This window comes from Lagenorhynchus albirostris, chromosome X, assembly GCF_949774975.1.
Source record: "Lagenorhynchus albirostris chromosome X, mLagAlb1.1, whole genome shotgun sequence".
NCBI lineage: Eukaryota > Metazoa > Chordata > Mammalia > Artiodactyla > Delphinidae > Lagenorhynchus > Lagenorhynchus albirostris.
In genome coordinates this window covers 69104921-69125480 of record NC_083116.1, presented here as the reverse complement: position 1 = coordinate 69125480, position 20560 = coordinate 69104921, and the positions used below count along the sequence as shown (strand labels likewise).

At 38.3% G+C, this 20560-nt stretch overlaps 1 long non-coding RNA gene across 12 annotated transcripts in view; it reads right to left on the bottom strand.

Moving 5' to 3' along the window:
• Window positions 1-2778: 2778 nt before the first annotated feature.
• Window positions 2779-20560, bottom strand: part of LOC132513945 (uncharacterized) — a 31113-nt gene continuing 13331 nt past the window's right edge. For 3 of the 12 annotated variants that reach the window (XR_009538596.1, XR_009538597.1, XR_009538595.1), the window contains exons 2-8: window positions 15825-15912; window positions 13331-13468; window positions 12085-12294; window positions 11490-11812; window positions 10968-11099; window positions 8250-9845; window positions 2779-3141 (exon numbers count right to left, since the gene is read on the bottom strand). This is a non-coding gene — a long non-coding RNA (uncharacterized LOC132513945). Of the gene's footprint in view, window positions 3142-8249; window positions 9846-10903; window positions 11100-11489; window positions 11813-12084; window positions 12295-13330; window positions 13469-13567; window positions 13665-15824; window positions 15913-16545; window positions 16565-17366; window positions 19951-20560 lie in introns of those variants that run through there. The other 9 variants (XR_009538602.1, XR_009538601.1, XR_009538599.1 and 6 more) reach the window with 8 other exon arrangements.

Here is a 20560-nt window from a genome sequence, read left to right as displayed (position 1 = left end):
TATTTCCTTTTAATGTTCTTATCAAATTTTATAACTATAAGTTCATGTTTCCTTGGTTATTGTCTGTCTCCTCTAATAGATTTTAAGTTATTTGGTCAAGGACAATGTCTGTTGGGGTTTTATTCACCAATACCTAAAACTATCATTTAGTAAGGATTAAATAAATATTTCTTAAATGTACTACTCAATCTCCTTCTGCCTTTTCGCTTTAATTGCTTATTTGAAGGTGTTGATCCATCTGACTGCTTTAATTATGGATTTACTGAAGACACTTGGAAGGCTTAATTATGTCAAGCAGTACCAAGTCTATGGCTTGATGAACCTAGATTCATTTGCTTCCTCTTTGCACATCATGGACGACAACTTGACGGTAGATCTATAACCTATAAGTTACCATAGCTGAGTTCTAAAATTCCCCTGATTTTGTTGGGAAACAAAGTAGAAAACTTAGCAGTTGGCCTCAACAGCACAGCTAAAATCTTGCATATCTTAAAGAAAGTAGGATGAGGAACAAAGGAAAGACTTTTTTATGAGGTCATAACTGAAAGTTTATTGATTAGTAGTAGCTATCTGAAATGCTGTATAAAGGATTGTGGGGCAGCATCCAGTTGTTTTTAGTTATGGGAAAAAGAATAGGCTACTGTAAGAATAAAATTCAGTGGTTTAAAGAAATATTATTTCTTCCTTACATGACAGTCTCAATGTAAAAAGTTCAGAGCAGAAGGGCATCTCTGTTTCTTAGAGTTGTTCAGGGACATGATTTCTTTCCAAGTCACTGTTCTTCCATCTCATAAGGAAGGGTCTGTCATCTGTAAGGTTGAAGGTGGATAGCCATTGTCTAGGTTGCAGCTGGTGGGAAGGGATAAGAGAGTGGAGAGGTGATCATACCCTAAGCCAGGCCCATAACTGGCACCCATCACTTCCCATTCACATTTTGTTGATTATAATCATCTAGCTATGCATAACTGCAAAGGAAGCTGAGAAATGTAGTCTAGCTGGACAGCCACATGTTAAACAAGGGAGAACATATTTTGGTGGGAAACTAGCAGTTTCTAGGGACTAGGCTTAGCAGGAATAAATGTTAGGACTGTTTAATACCATCTGCCATGGATTGAAAGAAACTGTGATGTATTAGCTGTTCTTGCCTTAGGTGTGGAATGTCATGTTTTCTCTCCTGGAGGGTCCTGAAGTTTAAGTATAATTCAACAGGTATTTGTTGAGCATCTCGTATGGGCAAGGCACTGTTGTTATAACGTTTCTGTGCAGGTACAAAAATAAACAGTCCTGCTTTATCACATATTGAAGAATCAGAGACTCAACTCCAGATAATGGAATATCAGACATCAGCTACGAAGAAGGGGAGACACAAACTTGAGAAATAAGGCCTTCTTGTACCTTGGAAATCACATCACACAGGTACTATACAGCTCTACCTATATATAAGTCTAGCTTTATAAAAGTGAGAATGTGGTTTCAGAGATATTAGGAAATGGGCAGAGAGCACTTGGCAGGATAATAGCTGCAAACACTAAGGTGAGAAAGGATCAGAATATAGGCAAGGGTTATAGAAGCTACTAAATGGCATTGTTACCTGGTTAATCAGCCTATCAAGTAAATGTGCAGACTGTCCTCCCCACTAAATTAACATGTTTTGGGACTCTAGGATATGAGAGCCCTTGCTTAATAATGGGTCCTTCTGTGCCTTGCTATCCTAAATCCTTCTGCCTCTTCTATGACTTCCCTTACAGGTTTATTTCCTCTAATACTAGCCATTACTCCAGCATGTCTTATTCCAAAGATGGACAGGTAAAAACAAAAACACAACTTTGTTGGGGAAAAAATGCATAGGGATTGGCATTGGAAAGAAGAAGTTGAGCACTGTCTCTGGCTCAATTAAGAATGGCATTGGGCTTCCCTGGTGGCGCAGTGGTTGAGAGTCTGCCTGCTGATGCAGGGGACACGGGTTCGTGCCCCAGTCCGGGAAGATCCCGCGTGCCACGGAGCGGCTGGGCCTGTGAGCCATGGCCGCTGAGCCTGCGCATCCGGAGCCTGTGCTCCGCAACGGGAGAGGCCACAACAGTGAGAGGCCCGCGTACCGCAAAAAAAAGGCATTTAAGAGGGACTTCCCTGCTGGTCCACTGGTCCAGGGGTTAAGAGTCCGCACTCCCAATGCAGGGGGCCCAGGTTCGATCTCTGGTCAGGGAACTAGATCCCACAAGCCACACCTAAAAGATCCCGCATGCCGTAACTAAAGATCCCACATGCGGCAACTAATACCCAGTGCAGCCAAATAAATAAATAGTAAAAAAAAAAAAAAAAAAAAAAAGAATGATGTAAGATGCCAACAAAGGAGTAGAAGCTCTTGCCTATAAACACTGGGGTCATGTGCCTGTGAAGTCACCAATCTAACATTCAGGTATTTAAGTAAAGGAACACCAAAGATCCCTTCACCTACTCAAGGATTGGACCTGTTACCTTCTTTAATTACAGTGATTACCTTCCTGAATACATTCTATTTCCCACAGGCTTAAAAATATTTTTATGCACTATTCCTATCCCAGCCCTCTTCTTCAATAATTTTTGCTTCTCACATTTTTAAAATTGGGTTTGTGCTTCTCAGTATTCCTGACCAAAGCAACTGAAGCTAGAAAAAAAAAAAATTAGACCTCAAAGACTTACCCAAACTGGGTGATTAAGATAATTTTTTTAAAAAATTGAGGTAACTAATGTGGTTAGGAAGGGACAGTGAGGTAGAACTTGTTACATTGAAATACAAAGTTTTCAAAACAGTACATTTTTATTTGGCATTAAACAACAAACTCCCCAATTTGTCTCAGTTGTGACATACAGACAGCTCTAGATTGCTTTTTTGCTGGTCACCCATGCTGAACAAGACTTTTCGATCTTCAAAACAACCATGGCTCAGAGATTCTGCGTTTCACTTCAGTTCACAAGTCCAAGTGTGCCTTCCATTCATCGGAGCATTCTGGCATAGATTCCCTTTGAGGTAGAAGGATAAAGATGAAGCCATTTCCTTTGTAAAAAAAGATTTTTTCACAACTTCATTTATGCCACAAAAATCAGATGATAACATGTTCTTATTCTTTTTTAGCAGTAGTGGTAGTCTTGGGATGCCAGAAACTGTGAAAGGAAGGCTCTTAGTTACTTTCTCCTTTCTACTTTCCAATAATGCACCCCCACCCCCATCTGAAGAAAGGGGAGTTACTGAATCCAGCTAATAGCACATATTAAACACCAAACATTATTAACATGTCAGATATACCTGAAGATTAAATTAAAATGTACAAAGCAAAAACTAGAAACATCACCTTCAAATCCTCTTCAAATTTGCTCCCTCCAGCAACTATCTTTTGCCATTCGTCTATTTCCTTCTCCATTTACTTATGTTATTGTTGGCTTGCCATGTAAACTAAAGTTTAGATGGTTTGAAAGTATGTACGAATTATAGTGAACAATAAAGTCCTGTTCCTCTGCAGTGAATTTTGACTTTAGCTTTAAGACTACCTTATGATGGAGAGGTAACATAGATTTAATTAATAAATTCCATAATTATCTAACCCAAGGTTTAATCAATAACCATTAAACAAAAAATTGTTTCTCAAAAACTTACAGAAATGAGTGGGGACAAAGGACTTTGTCCTCATCTCAACAGTGACCAGTTACTGGAATTGCATTAAACTAAAAACAGCAATCCCCAAGTTAGATTCGGAGGTAGTAATGCTTTTAAGACCAACCCTTTTTAGAATCAGGTTTGACCTTTTCTTTCACTCTTCCTCCTATCCCACCCTCTGTGAGTGATTTAAAAAATAGAAAAGGCCAAAACCCATTTGGGCCTAGATATAGAAGATTTTTTTTTGTTGTTGTAATTTTTCCCTCCAATTTTTGCCAATTCTTCCAATTTTTATCATTCTTAAAACTTAAGCATGGTAAATTGTTAAGCTATTTTCATTCACTGCATTATTTAATTATAATAAGTCTTTTCTTAAGCAGGTTTTGCTGGTAAAAAGGAAACGATTTCCAAGTTGTAAGTTGAGACGCTGTTGCAAAACAGAAATCATGTCTCCATCTCCAAACTTGCTAAGTACTACCAGAGGATTGTTTTTTAAAGAGATCTATTTAGGCAGTGTATATTTGTTAGAATGTAAAAGGTAAAGAATTGAAAATAGACGAAACCTGTGTTGTTTCAAAACCAATTGTGGCTTAAGTATGAGTGGTTCCCCAAGGCTGGTACCAATGAGACTGAGGTTTGTACCAATGAGACTGAGGTTTGTACCAATGAGACTGAGGTTTGGGAATCAGTTGTTTTTCATCCCTCTTTCTGCCCACCAACAGTCACAGCCATTTTTCATGAGGGATGGGTTAGGAAAACTGAAGTGTTTATTATAAGGAAGGTGCCTGCAACTTAAGGAGCAAGCTCAGTAGAAACCCTTGCTTATTGTAGTGGCCAGAGTGGTAGAAGAAATATGGAGTAGGAATTAAACCACACATTATTATTGAGGAAATAAGCCATACCCCTAACCAGAAAACAGACCAAAAGGCAAGTTTTAAAAGTTCTCTGGCAAGGTATTCATTTTTTCATGTCTCTGGGGCCAACTGAGAACCTAGCTAAGGAGCTTATGCACAATAGGCACTCAAACATACTTGTAGAGTGAATGAATAAATGAAAAAAATGAATGAACAGTAACCTCTCCTCTTATATTCCAATTTCCAAGCCAAGCAAGTGTCTTTCAGTCAAGATCTGAAATAGAATAGACACTTCTATTCAATGAAGAGTTTCACTCAATTTCTTGTTTTTTAAATTGCATCTCCAAGTGCATTTTGTACCAGATCAATTTCATTTAGCATCACCTTCTTCAATGTTTGTATGAATGAATAACTAAAAAGCTCTCTTATTCCTACTCTACAAAACATGCCAAAGAGAAGGTGATATAATTAATCATTCCATCTCAGTGTCTTACTATCACAGCTGCTCAATGAAGTTTTTTCAACTAATGAAAGAACTGCAGTCTCTTATTAAATTTGCTCTTGTGTTTCCTCCATAAGTTAGTTAGATTAAAGTGTATTTTGGTCTAGGTCTTTTAAATCTCTTCATTCTCCTCAGCAGAACAGTATTTCATTCAAGTGAATAATTTACAAAATATGGAAAATTTAGGAAGAATCTTTTTTGTTAAGTGGCTTCCTGACTCTATGCCAGGCCAATGAGCAAATACTTTTAAAACTAGTTGTTTCATCTTAATTCTCATCTTAATTTAACTATAATAAAAGCAGAATGTTAAAGAATTAAAGGACAAACCCTAAGGCCTTTTATCAGTCTTCTGGCTTCAAGCTAGGTCAATGAGCAAGTGACATTGGGACTTTCTAGAGCCAGGAAAAATGTCTTCATTTTATATTGAAAGAACCATATCTTTTTTTTTTTCCTATTTTTTCAATCTCCAAGACAAGTCAATAGGTTTTCTGGACCAGACTTAATCTACTAATTCATCCAGAGAACAGGAACTCAAGTATTTACTCAAAAATCAAAGGTGTTTCTGGATCTTCAGCTATGATCTGTGATCTATCTAATGCCCTTTAGACTAGGCCCATTTCAATTCTGTTATGTTCAGGACCTAGAATGATGTATTCCACATAAAAGATGCTCTGTTAATCAAATTAATCTAAAAGCCAACCTGAGCCATTTTTTACTCCTTTAATGTCTCTAAGCCAGGCCAGGGTGGATCTAATTCACCTCCATCTTCAGCATTTAAAAGACCAATGGAGAACCATAACACCTTGCTTTAAAAAAAAAATTCCCATTTCTTTGGTCAGGTCAGGGAGCAAGTAGCCTTCTGGTATAGATTTTATCTTTCCACCTAGCTCAGCATTCAGCATACTGCCTTGCACAATTCCATTTTGCCCATGTTTTTAAATTTCATCAAATAGGCTTGGCAGTGGTTAAGTAACTTTCAGTCTGGATTCCCACACCTGTTACCTCATTTCCTCCTGTGACCATCTGATAAGGATAACATCATTTTTATATCCTAGTGCATGTGCAGTTCTGAGCCTCATAGAAAGGAATCAGTAATCATTCATTAAGCCAACAGTTAATTCCTTATATCTGTATAGAACAGTAGGCTTTGTAAAATTTACACACAGATCTCTGTTGCAGGTTCAATAATAATGACAATGAATTTTTGCATCCCCAGTTGCTATCTCTGGGAATAAGAGAAAGTAATCAATGTCCATTCAGCAGATATGGCTTATATATTTATATATGCCAGTTTAAGACTTACAAATTGATTTTATACATTACCTTCTGCTGCCCAGAACACAATAAAGATGGACTATCTTCACATCCCTGATGCTTATCAAGGAGACCGGCACATAATAGATAATTATTATCCAGTCTTGCATTCATCAGATATCTAATCCTTTACATATAAAAATGTTCAATAGTTAACAATCCTTCCTCAAATTTTTTGACTTTTTTTCATGGTATAGTAACTGTGATATAATTTTGTAAACCTAGTACTAGGCACACCAAATGAAAAAATCAATAGTTACATTTATATGGTGCTTTAGAGTCCACAAAATGCTAACATTGCCTTATTCTCAGCTTTAGGCACAATAAAATGATAAATTTGTATATCTCTTTATGCCTATAACAGTGAGTTCACATAGTAGGCAACTGATATTAATAATCCATTCATTTAACAAGCATTTAAACCCTCAGTTTGTATAACTATTTATACTACCTTTCTCATATGGGTCAAGCACACAATGAGAATTTTGTAGAGACCATGCCTGTCTCACATAAGTTTGTTCACATAGAAAACATCTAATGTCTTATATTTATACAGCACGTTATAGTTAGAAAGCTCAATCTCATTCATTACATTTTCCTGCTACCAGGGAAAATATACTGGTAATAATTTAATTTGATATCACCAGTAAAGTCTTTATTGATTAAAATAAGCAAGATCTAATTCTTACATCCAAATAGTATAGGACATAAACCTCCCTCTTATTACTTGGGAGCATTATCTTGGATTTCATAGTACCTGAAACAATAGCTGGTACATATAAGGCACTTAATACTTATTCATTCATTATAAACATATAGCCCATTGGTATTTATACAGTGCTTTAGTACAAAGCACTTTAATATGTATTGCCTATCTAAAATTTTTAATTGTTCTATAATGAGAACATTTTTTTCCCTTTGACATCTGTAGTGCCTAGCATGGTATCTGGCACATTATAAGTGATCACAATAGCTTAAATCCCTTGTATTTCCAGTGTATTTTATGGTTTAAAAGCAGTTTTTATGTTTTCTCTTCTGCGACTTGGAATACTGTATTTTTACTCAAAATCACCATAGCCACAGAAACACAATGGCCAGAAATACATGAATTATTCATTTATCAAACACTTAATTCCTAATATCTGTACAGTATTACATACTTTTGACAAAGCACTTTATTCATGCTTCTTTTATTCCTTGTATCTACAGTGCCTAGAATGTATATACTATGTAATCAATGTTCATTCATCAACTCTGAAACTTGTAAGTCTTTAAAGTGCTTTATAGTTTACAACTCACATTCACTTATTTTTCTTCAGATCACCTAGATATAATCATAGTCATTGCATCTTTAGTGTCTAACACAGGGACAGGCACACAGAAGGAAATTAATATTGTTCAGCACACAGTCCCTGGCAATTACATCAGGGGTGATAAACTGTGGCCCACAGGCCAAATTCACTTGCTTTTTTTAAAAAAAGCAACAGAGACCAAATGGCCTGTAAAACCTACAATATTTACCATCCGACCCTTTCAGAAAGGGTGTGATGACCTCGACTTACATAATGCTTCACAACTGACAGTGCATTTTCAAATGTTAGCTGTGCATGGATGCCAATATACCATTAATGAGAATGCCTTGCTTTTTTTCTGTTTTACAGTGTTTTCATATATATTCTCAATCATTAAAATTATCTTTCCTCATGGTAAGAGGAAAAATATCAAGGAAGGGATTAATCCTCCTAAATATTCCCAACTTCTCTCATCTTTATGCCTAGAGGTAAGTATTAAACCCAGGGGCAGGATTGGTACAGTTTACCACATTATTAGGCCACTACTATGAGCAGGGAGTTCAGGCTGCCTCCTTGGGGCCTCACTCTTTCCCAGGCCCAATCCTCCTTTTTCATAACTATCAGTAGGAACCCCAAACCTCAGGAATCCTGCTCACCCAAGCTCAAAGAAGTAATATGTTGCTGGCTGGTGCTTCTCAGCAAGCTGGCACATCTGTGTATTTCTTGTCTAGTTCTTCTCATTGGCCTGGAGCATCTCTTCACATTTTCTCTAGATAGCCTGGCACTTATTTTCCACTCAGTAACCTGATGCTTTACTTCTCTCATCAGCCTAGAGCTTCTGAGGAAAGAAGGGACTGAAATATAAAGTCACCTATGTGTCCCTCTCAAGTGGAGAGGAGGTGAAGAGAAATGGAACTTTGCAAAACACCAAAACCTTAATAAATGGCTTAAAAGTGCGATAAAAACTGGCTTAAGACTGGCCCAGGCATAATATTACTGATCTAAAGGTGTGTTTCTTTAAAGTAGCAGCAACGTCAAAAATGACATCTCAAAAGAAGTGGGTTTAAATGGAGATATGAGAACAGGGAAGGGAGAACTGAAAATGTCCAAGAGTAGGGAGGAGAACAATAGAAAAGAGCTGCGGTTTAGGGTTCTCATCTTGGAATTTCCTTTGGTCTTGGGGCTTCTATCCTTCCTGGATTCTGGGTCATGGGCCTCCAGCTTCCCGCCTAATTTAGGCTGGAGATATCTGTCTCTCTTGGGCCTTCTGTCTATATAGACAGGCTTGAGTTCTGGGTCTTTATGTGTGCTTGGGCCCTTCCATTTTTGGGTCATAGGTCTTCAAGCGAAGGCTTTTCATCCCATCCTGGGTCTTTGGCCTTCTGTCTCACCGAGACTTGAGTCTTCCGTCCAACTCCAGTCTAGACCTTTGGGCCTTTTATTGGTCTTGGATCATCTCACAGGCGGCCTGGCATAAGGAACAGCTCTTCAATGCTTATATTTTGATAGCTGACACTCTGCACCTATTAGGAAGGGGTTAGGAGACCCCTTTGTTACAAACACACACACACACAAAAGCATGCACACACACATGCACAAAAAGTATGCAAGGAGAGAGGACTGCATGAAATCAAAGTGGGGGAGACATAGACTCAAGAAGAGACTGAAATACTCAAAGGTAAGTAGAAAGGCAAAAGCAGAGAAGAAATAAGAGAACACAGAGATGAATACTGACATGGAAAATCACAAAGAACAAAGAGACACTGGGGCACACAAAGCAGGAAGAAAAGAGAAAATGGCCCAAGAGAGGCAGAAAGAATATGTAGAAAAGAGCAATGCAAGATAAAGAGTAGAAACAGCAGAAGGGTGGCCAGTATCAGAAAAGGTGAAATGTCAAACCATCAAGGGGAGGGGGTGACAAACAGTTCACAAAGAGAAAAAGAAGAGAGGTAGGCATAGCAAGCAGTGAGCAAAAGGCACACAGCATGTGACTCAAGAGACGCAAAGAGACAAACAGTGAAAGAAGAGCCAGATCTAGGAGAGCAAGGAGAATCAGTAACAAAATGAAAACACTAGAGAGAGACATCTAAGACAAGACACAGACCACTCTTGGGTACAAGAAAGAAAATGAGACAAAGATATACAGAGAAGAAACTAGTAAGAGAATCATGGAAATGGGTAAGACACACTTTAGTTAGAGGAGAAAGACCAAAGACATTCAAGGAAGAAATAGATAAGCAAACAAAGACACACTTATGAGTTTAAAAGATAAGCAAAGGCAGACATTCAGTGGAAGAGGATAAGAAATAGAAGAGACAAAATACAGTGACGAGCATGGTAGGCACAAGAAGCATCACAAAGAGAAGACAACAAAAGAAAACAAAAAAGTGCATTAATAATTGCAATAATCTATTATAAGTGTCAATACTATTTATATTACCACTAACAATAATAATTATAATAACAGTATAAGAACAACAACAATCACCAACAACACAGATACTCTTCTACTTAAACTTTTAACTTAGGAATTTCTTACATAGGACCAAACCACACCAACTCTGTGCCACTAGATGGTATTAGTGGTCACTTGTATTGTGTCAAATGAACTTATGAAACTTCTTAGGTTACCTTTTACCTTTAACCTACTATGTGCTAGGCACTGTACTAAGCTCTTTATATACATGATTTCATTTAACCTTCACAGACAAGTCTAATCAGAATCTAAATTGCCAAAGGCTGTTCACCTAATGAGTGGCAGAGGATTTAAACACAGTATGTGCCTCTTAACATTCTGTTACAACTGTTTCCTAGGATTTCCAGGACAGCCAAATGAGGTGCCACAGGTGAGTGAATATTATAATAAAGGGCCCTTAGAGAGCACCTAGTTAACCCTCTCATTTTATATCTTCACCTTTCCCCATCCCTTATAAAACTGACTTGACTTTCACACCCTTCACAATTATAATGGCAGCTTCAGGGACTGGGTTTTCCTTAACACTAAACCTTAACTGCAGATTCTCTCACAAAAAGAGGTGAGAAAGGCCCACCCTTTCAGCAAAAAACAAAAACTTTTTTGGTTTAAGTTTCTATATGTTTAGGCCTCTAAGGGTGGCAAAGGATTTATGCAGTGAAGATAAAGAACAGACAAGGTAAAACTAAATTACCCTGTGACACAACTGGTAGACAGACTATATCATCTTTGAGTTGCTTCAGGGAAACCAATTAGTAAGTAGATTACTGGTCATCCTCCCATCTCACATTCAGCTCCCCTTGCACATTAGATCACCATACCCCATCCCATACAAACCTCCAACAAACAGCTATTAGCTCTAAATAGTGATCCTCACAGGATTACGCCACCACCAACTTACTTCATTCTGCTATTCTAAAATTCTAGAGTGCCAGGCATGTTGATCTTCCTTTGGTGTGTTCAAATGTCTTGCTCTTTGCACTGCTTCTGGGAAAGATAATGATTGGACAGATATGAAGGGAACAATCAGGAGCTACAAAAAACGAGAAGGAAACCATGTAAATGCCATAAAGAAGTATTAACTGAGTACTGTGCTAGAGTTATGGGAAGATTCAAATTAATGTGCTATAGAAAGTATCTCTACGGAGCTTAGAAAAGTATAAAGTTGAAGCTTTTATGTCTTTAGAGATAAAACTAACACAACTGCCTCATTCAACAGAATAGGAAACTATGGCATAAATAGGAAAATGTCTTGCCTAATAACACTTGGTGAGCCACTGGAAACAACACCATCAATCACAGCCTTATTCCTTTAGTTGGATAGTAATCTGTATAAAGCCTGTACAATCAGGACTTACTACACTGAACAGTTACCTCTATCTCCCAACCTACATCCCCCTAACCACCCTCTCTCATCACTGACCTAGAATACGCAGGGTGCTAGTTCTTTAGATCCAGCCTGACGATAGATAACTTTGTGCCACTTCTAGTCACATTCCCACTCATAGCTGTGAAGTTTCTGTCAATTAGCAGGCACAGCATAAAAAGACACAGCTCTGTTTTATCTTCTCAAACAGCTTGTTTTTTCTTTTGTCCAACAGCTATCCCAAGGCATCCTGAAGTACGTAAATGATTGGCAAAGTTCTCCAACAGGGCCTCAAGGGAGACTTTGGAGACCAGAGGGTCCAGAATGATGATCTGCCCATGATCAATGTCACAGATGTGGCAGTTGTTGTCCATGTTCTCCTAAAAGAAAAAAAATTTAGCTGAAAGGCTCTACCACATGCTACAGTCCCACCCTAAACACCCTAACTCATACAGCCTGCTATTCTCTTCACATCATCGTTTTCACCCATGTCACGCCCAGTTGCTTCCCAGGTTAATTAGAAGCAGTTTTTACCAAAGCAGACATAGTTGACAATGATGAAAATAATCTAAATGGAAAGCTAAGTGCAATGAATACTGAAAAACAAGAAATTAAAGACTATTTATTATGCTTTTAGGGACAGCTTACCCACCTCTGGATGTGTGGTGGTTGTCTTGAGATTTCATCCTCCTAACTGGGCCCAGGAAAGAATCTTGGTAGAACCTCCTGGCCTAGGGTTGTTGCTCAGTGATAGTGAGTTTTTCCCTTGGAGGATCCTCATGCCCCATCTCCACCTAGGGATCGTCAAAGGGAATGGGTCATTAACACTGTAAAGCAACAAGCCTATTCTTCTGAGGAAGATCTGGAGAAGAGATAAAAGAAAAATAAATTACTTAAATGCAGTACACTGGGAAAGTCTGTCCCAATGAGTAACTAGGGGTTAAATTAAACTATGTCTACCATTTTCTTCAGATGGATTGAGGACTGGAGATTTAGAACTATGTAGAACTCTATTTTCTAGCTACCAGCCTAACAACATGCAAATTCTTCTACTCATTCAAGCTCCATTCCTTGTACCTCCCCTCATCTCCAAGACAATTTAGAGCTGAATAATTACCAAATTCCTGTATTGTGTTTTAGTCGCCAGTCTCCACTGATGAACAGTCCTCTAGAGAGTGTGGATTTTTAATGTCCTGGTATTCTCATAAAATACAATGGAGGTCAAGAAATTAAGGGGCTGAAAATAATAAAAGGAGAAGCTAAAGCTTTCTCAACCAAGAGAGCCATCAAGACACTTTAGAAAAGCTCCAATGTGGTCTGACTGTATGAGTTCTGTAAGAATTCTTCACATTGCCTCAGGCTTCTTTTATAAAGTACTATCTATCTTAAGAACTGAGCAATCTATCTCAACCAAAGTGCCTCTCTCTCACCTAGTTTTGTAGCATTCCCCTCTTTTAATTTGTGTATTAAGTAGTGTAAACAGAACTGTTTTCTACTCAGTCTACATGGTACATTTCTTGAACAGCTTATAAAAATGAGGCACCACCAAAGTGCCAAGATATTCAGAAAAATCAAGAATGGCTACAGGTGTACAAAACCCCAGTTATTACAACAACTAAGCAAATCTATGCAAAAGGAAAAACAAGGTACAGAAGGCTAGGGGTCCAATAAGTAGCTTACACAGGCCCTTGGGTCTCTGTTATTCTACCCTTATGCCCAAAAAGAAAAAAAATAAAAAACTGTGTAGAAATTGATGAAAACTGGTCCATGTTCTGTTTTAAAAAGGAGAAGTGAAAAAAATAAAATAAAAATAAAAAAAATAAAAAGGAGAAGTGCAGGAAGTTAAAGCCCTTAAACCCATAGACAGAATTCACACAATAATAAGCTCCTTACACTACCTTTTTCTCCAGGGAGCCGGCAAGCCATCCTCTTAGATTGGTTGGAGCTTATCCAGATTCTTAAAAGGAAAGACTTGTTGAATGTAGAGCTTCTTAAAGCTGCTTGCAGTTCCTCAGGTCTCACATGCTCAGAATGTCCTTGAGAAGAAAGACAGGGCTCAGTAAGATACAAAACTGCTGAGGAAACCTCAACAACAATCAAACAAAACAAAACAAAAGCCATTAAGAAGCATTAACCTGAAGCATTAGATATAGGTGTCTCCTGTCTCTCCTCTCTAGCCTGTTGTCTCCTTAAGGTCCTGTAATGGCAAGCACTGGCAGTATCACAGAAGGACTAGGCAAGTATAGAAAAAGAACTAAATGAAAATATGGGTCAAACCAATAGCCACCTTAAGGGCTGACTAAATTTGTGGCCTAAAGATGCTGAAAATACTTCAAGATACAAGGTAGCAGAGCAATTTCTACTACTGCCTGGAAGTACAATTGCCTTGACCATTTTTAATAATTGGCTACCTGCCCTTACTATAGGATAGGAGCTCACTGAAACAGATCTAAGTCAGGTTTGCAATCTTGAAAGCACTTTTTATGTTATGGTATGGTGTGGAAAGCACAAGGTATGGCTTCCAGATCCCTGATCAAGAATTACCATATTATAAGGACATTTGTGTCAATATCAAACAAATCCTAGTCTGTGAAAGATCACTTATTCAACTCTATTCTCTAGATAAGATGTCCAATAAAGCTAAACTGGTATTCTATGATGTTCCCAATATGAGAACAAGCTTCAAAGTCTTTTGGTAACATCCTTCCCCATCCTTACTTAACCTAAGATTAGATACTTCATTGCTAAGTAAAACCTTCTAGTTAAACATGGCAGTTCATACATATTTATACATATCTACTCAGGCTCCTTCTTGAAACTCCATTAATGATAGTTGAGTGGACAATCCATATGCAATCAAATTTACCCAGAGAACCTTAAAATTAATGAATCCAAGCTCAAATTGATTTATACACTGCTTAGTTAAGGTACCTAAAAGGAAACAACTGCTCAGTCTCTCCAGGTCTTCTGAGCCACTCTGAAACATATTTACTGAGTATGGCTACTTTAGCATCAAAGCCCTCTAGTTTTGTTAAATTTAGCATGTCAGCTAAGTTTCATACAAATACTTGAGATCCAACTTGAGTTAGATTTTGAAAGACACCAGTGTTAAGTGCTAATTGTCTGTAGCCAAAAATATGTTAGCGGGAAAATAGTTTTCTTCCAAATGAGTCCTTAAGACTTGAGGCAGAAGAAGGCATTAACTCTGTTTAACCATACACAACTATACTCTTTGCCATCAGAGCTTATAAGGTTTGGTGGAACAGTTAGTTAAATTCAGATATCAGTTTCCTTCTCTTTAAGCTGCTAAAAAATTTCCCCAGGACGCTTTCACATATAATATTTTAGCAGCCACTACAGATCAACTTTTAATTCTTTACTTCAAGTCACAAACTCCCATCCAGGTGTACATTTGATTATCAGGGCCCAGCTACCCTGAAAAGAAATTATATCATAGCAGCCCTGGGTCTTAAGATCTTCTATAATTTAGGGAGGTGGTTAGAGAAATGTATAAATAAGCTACAGAAAGATAGTAGAAAAGCTCAAGGGGGTTATAGGAAAAGACACACAAAACCAAGGTCAGAAAACTCTCTCCAATCCTATATATTAAGGTTCTATAAGGAGGAAAATCAGAAATCACAATAACCATTTAGAGAAATGCCAAAAAAATTTTAGTGCTTCCTTTCTTGATCCTTTGAAAATGATAAAATGTAATTTTCAGGGGTTGAGGTATTTAATTCAAGTCCCTGTCTTAATTCATCAGCAGTCCTTGACACTGAAGTTGAGATGGATGGTGATTTGATCCAAAGTCAGAGCCAGGACCAAAAGCTGTGTTCTTATTCCCGGTTCAGAACTTTTTCATAATTTTGCCAGCATCTCACTCCTTCTACCCCCAAACCCATGAAAAAGAATAGTGATTCACTCCATCCAAGAAAACTAGTGCTTCATTAAAATGCATTTGTAAAAAGCAAGGAATACTGGAGTAGTGCCTGTAAGCCCTCAGTTTACACAGCTCCTGACCCAACTGATCAAGGTGCTCCCTAGGCACACCTTGCATTTTCCCCTTGCTATCACTTTGCTTAGTAAGAGTGTTTTTCCCCTACTCTTCTTCCTCTATGCCCCACAGAATTTCCCAAACTTTTTATGGTACTCGTCAAATTGCCCAACACCATAATAATTTGTCCATTTCTGCATCCTCCATGAGATAGCAAATTCCTGGACAGGAACTATGTCTTTGGTATTACTATTTATTCCAGTGCCTGGTCCAATAAATATTTGTTGCATAAGGATTATCGCAAGTTTGAAGATGCCCACATTCCCAGAGCATCCCTTTCTACAACTGCTAGAGATTTTATTTCAAGCAATGAACTGAAATACAACTCCAAGATTAACCTTTGGATGCTGTCTAGGGCAGGCTTCAATCCACCTAAAATCGATCCATCCTTCCTCTTGAGTGGGGGTACCAGCTCAGAATTCATCCCTTTAAAACAAATTCCAATAAATATAGTTGTATATTAATATTGAATGATAATTTGATTAGCAGCAATAACAGATTTCATAAGCATAGACCAGTGTTTCTCAAATTGGGGTGATAAGATCCCTGGGGGTTTATGGATATATTCTCATGGATCCCCAAGTTCTACATAAATTATTTTAAAAATTATATATCTTTGACAAAGATATCTTGAAATTGGAAAACATGTTTATATTGCAAATAACTTTAAGTCAGTGTTCCTCAAAACACATATTCTTTAGGATCTCAAAAAAAATTTGTTTCTTTAAAAGGTGTTGCATCCTGACAAGTTACTTCAGTTTGAGAAACAATGGCATAGACCACGTTTCCAAGAAGGCTCAGGACCATCCGTATATTACCTCCAATCGGTCAGACAAATAATGTTTTTAGGCATTGGTAGGGGGGAAAACAAGCTGTTAGGAAATACGGATATGAATTAAAATGGGCAGTAAGAAAAGCCCAACTCATTAGTATGATTCTTCTTGCTGCTGCTGGGATACATGTATATGCACAGAAAAGTGCTTCAAATTTGATGTTAATATTTTTCAGCTGGATCTTTGTGTTTGTTTAACATCAAAGAGGCTAAGTTTTTTCGCTTACCAAAGTATCTGTTGAAAAAGGTGAGGGGAAAGAACATATCAACTTCATCATAAAGTAGGTGAGGTCATGGTTTTCTTATAAAACATACTTCTCCATTGCCCTCTTGCCAAGCAGGTTCCACAAATATCTCAAACTAAAAAGACACTGCTACTCTCATCTGTTCTTGGGCAGAGATCTAACAAATCAGATTTATACCCCCAATCCCTAGAGCTTGAAAAGCATAAGCTTCAAACAATTAACAATCAACAATTTGTCAGCCTTGGCATATAGCCAAACACACTGGCTAGGCCTTATCTCTAATCACTTTCCATGGCTCCAAAAGAGGTAAAAACCAAATGACATTAAAATAAACCAATTGTACTACCCAGATGGCTGCAATATTAATCACGTCCTAGACCAAAGACAAAAAGTTAACCCACCTCCTTTAAGTTTATCCTATTAACTTCAAACCCTAGTGTGCTCCCTTTTTAAATCTCTATAACTTATAATTCACACAAGACAGCACTTGATTATCATATCCTAGAGTTATTTCAAGTGTGCTTATATTAGCGCCTTTAACAAGACAACCATCTTGGGGATGAGATTATATAGGACTATATCATTTCTACCCCTCACTTCAGTGTAACCGAGCATAGGGCCAGATACACAATACTAACTCTGTTATTTTGTTTGTTAACTCATATGGTGATATATAAATTGCAGATGAGGTAGAAACATGGAAGGAGACTTATAGGACCCTCTGACTTTTCTATGGGTAGCATCTAAAAGAAAGAAAACAGAACAGGGAAAAGATTACTTAATAACTGCAAAGTAGTACTTACAGTATTCTAAAGAGCCAGAGACTTCTTACAGCTGTCCAAGGAGCTAGTAGTGCAAACAGCACCCTGAGCTGGGCGAATCTTTTGACATCCTTCTCAGAGAAGAGTATCCTTTCTCAGTGATTACAAAGAACTGCTGTAGTGATAACTAGTTATTTGCTCCAGCAGTTCCATATTAAATACTTCTCTGCCACCAAACACCCTGTACACTAGAGCTGGAACACTATTCATTTTTACCAGGCAGCTACCTCACTGTTGAAATTTATATCCGAAAGAATGATTAGACCTTGGCTTATTTTTCTTTTCATATAAAATGGGGAAACTGGTTCCATCATTTCTAAGTCCTCACTTCAGTGTGGTGCTTTAGGCTACTTTAAATTAGCAGAATTAAACAGGGGGCATTTTATGTAATAGATTAATCAAATAAATTGATCTATGGTTTTCAAAAGCACCTCAGCATATGTTCTCTCATTTTTATCCTTTTACAGCAATCTTCTTGAAATAAGTAGGGGCTGGTTGGAGCTCCAGATGAAAAAATTTAAGGATTAGGAGGTTTAGGTAGTTTTTCTAAAAGTGAAAATTGTTAAAGCCCAAACAAGGAATGGTTTGAAAATGGTGGTAGAGCCCAAAGATACTGGTCTTAAGAGTTCCACTCTAGAACTCCTTTGATCATACTAAAATATCAAAGTCACAGTGGTCTATCCACAGACCCACCACCCTTAGTAAAATGAGAGACACTGGTCATCAGGTACATGGTATAAATAGGTTTTTAGACTTCAAAATTTCAATGACCAGGTTATCAATTCTAACTTGCAATCTTCCTTACAACATAAAAACTTAACAGCAACTTTTTGGTTGTATCTTGGCAGTTGACACTATACAATGGCAATATACAAGAAGAGAGGAGAGAGTCTTAGCCAGGCAATCTGCTTTGAAAGGAAGAATGCACAGATAGTGCTAAACTTCCTTCCTGGGGAGACAATTTTCAATTGATACTTATGTATAATGAAAACCCAAAATAAAGGATAGCAATCCAGTTCCCTTGGGTCTGACTTGCCTTGGGCATTTTGCCTAGTAAAGCAGTAAGAGGGGGGTAGGAATGGTTCCTGTCCCCAGAATGTGAAAAGAATTGGAACTGGGATCATTGACAAATGCAGGAAAAGGAGTGAAGGCCCAGCCACCTAGTTCAGGCTTGCTTTTGGTAGTCAATACTGCACAAACACAACATCAAAGTGGTAGGGAGATCTTGGGCTGATGGGCTAAAAAATGGGACAATTAATACTGTGTTAATAACACCGAAGGGGTTGTGGGAGGTCAGCACTACTCAGAAGTAATGCAAAGAAGGAAGTGGAAGGGTCCATGTCTAACGGGCCGGACCAAAGAAAGTGCAACCAAGGTATTACAGAAATTCAAAATGGGCAAAACAATGACATCTGAGATTGTTAACGTTTTAAGTCCAAGAGAAAAGCATTTTGCTCAGTCAACATTTCCCATCAACTATGCAAAAGGGGCAGGGCAGGAGCAGGAGGGGCAAGAGAGCACAATCTTATCTGGATACATGGACACCTGAAATTGTGAGCATTAATATTCCATAAGAAGGGTCCAAGGGCAGGCAAGTGGTCTGGAGAGGGAAGATAATGGCAAGACTATGACTACTTGGAATTTGATACACTGGAGCCAATGCAAAAGGAGTGGGAGTATGGGTCGTTGTTTGATGGACAAGTTCACAGCATACTGCAGTGTTTATACTTTATTATGCCATGGGAAGCTGGAGCTGGGAATGCTTGCCTAACAAAGCCAGGGAGGAAAAACCCATTGCTAAATGCCATTGTGCTCATCAGCAGTGCCAGTAGAAGTTTTGTGTCATTAGCAGCCCCTGCAGTAATGCAAAGGGGGTGCAAAGGGATGCTATCCGACTCTAAAAAGAAGAAAGAATAGATAATTGCAAATATTCACATTATCAGTCCAAAAAAGGGGCCTTAGTCAGTACCTCTGATGTATACAGTGAGGGTACAGGGGTCCTATCTAATGATCGTACTTTTGATATGTTATTGGTGCATATTAATTGTCCAAGAGCTGAGGTCATGATAGTTAGCTGAGGGGATATGACATTAGTCTACTGATAAAGACAACAATTTCAATTATGTATATTAACAGTCCACTAGAAGGGACCTTGGGGGAAAACAGTATCCCCTGCAGTATTACAAAGGAGATAAAATAGTCCTAGAAGTAACAGGGTTGTGAAAAACTGCAATTCTGCACATTAACTGTCCAAATAGAAAGGTCTTGGTGGTGGGCACAACCTACTGGAAGGCATAGGAAATGTGGGGGAGGAGGGGATCCTTGTCTACTGCCCAAGAACCAAATGCAATTATGCACATTAACAGGCCAAGGAATGGGCATATATGGGTCAGCAACCCTGATATACTGCAAATGGAGGGCAACAGGATAAGATGAACTAAGTTGCAGTTATGTACATTAATGTCGAAGGGACATGGTGTGGTCAATTAAAATCGTATACCTTGTACAAATATAAGGATCTTAAAGTAGCAGGCACTCCCTGCTAAAAGACAAAGGGAGTGGGGAGATAGGTGCCCCCATCAACTGTACAGGAACATGCACAAATGCAATTATGCACAATAACAAGCCATAAAAAGAGGCCTTAGTGATCATTACCCCTGCTGTACTACAAAAGGGGTCTGAGAGGATAGGATCTTATCCATATGGGATGAGCCATGTGCAGTTATGCACATTAATGTCCAAGGTGACTGGTTGTGGTCAGTTACAATTGTGCACCTTGACTGTCCAAATTTAACAGTCCTGTGGAGGGGGCACTTCCTGCTGGAAGGACAGGGAATGGAGAGGTGTCCTTGTCTAGTGCACAGGAACCCAGACAAATACAATAACAGGACAAGAAATGGGACTTAGGGGTCAAAATCTTTGTGGTACTTCTAAGGGGTTTGAAGGGGAAGGATCCTAATGTAATTGTCATTACACGTATTTGAGAAAGGGGCCTTAAGTGGACAGTATCCCATGCAGTAAAGCAAAGGGAGTGTGAAAAGAGTCAGGGACACAAGTTAACTCAAAGGACCATGGACAATTTTAATTACACATAGTCACAGTCCCAAAACAAGGGCTTTAAGGTAGTAAGTAACCTGTGCTTCAATAAGTGGAGTCCTGATCTAAAAAGCACAGTT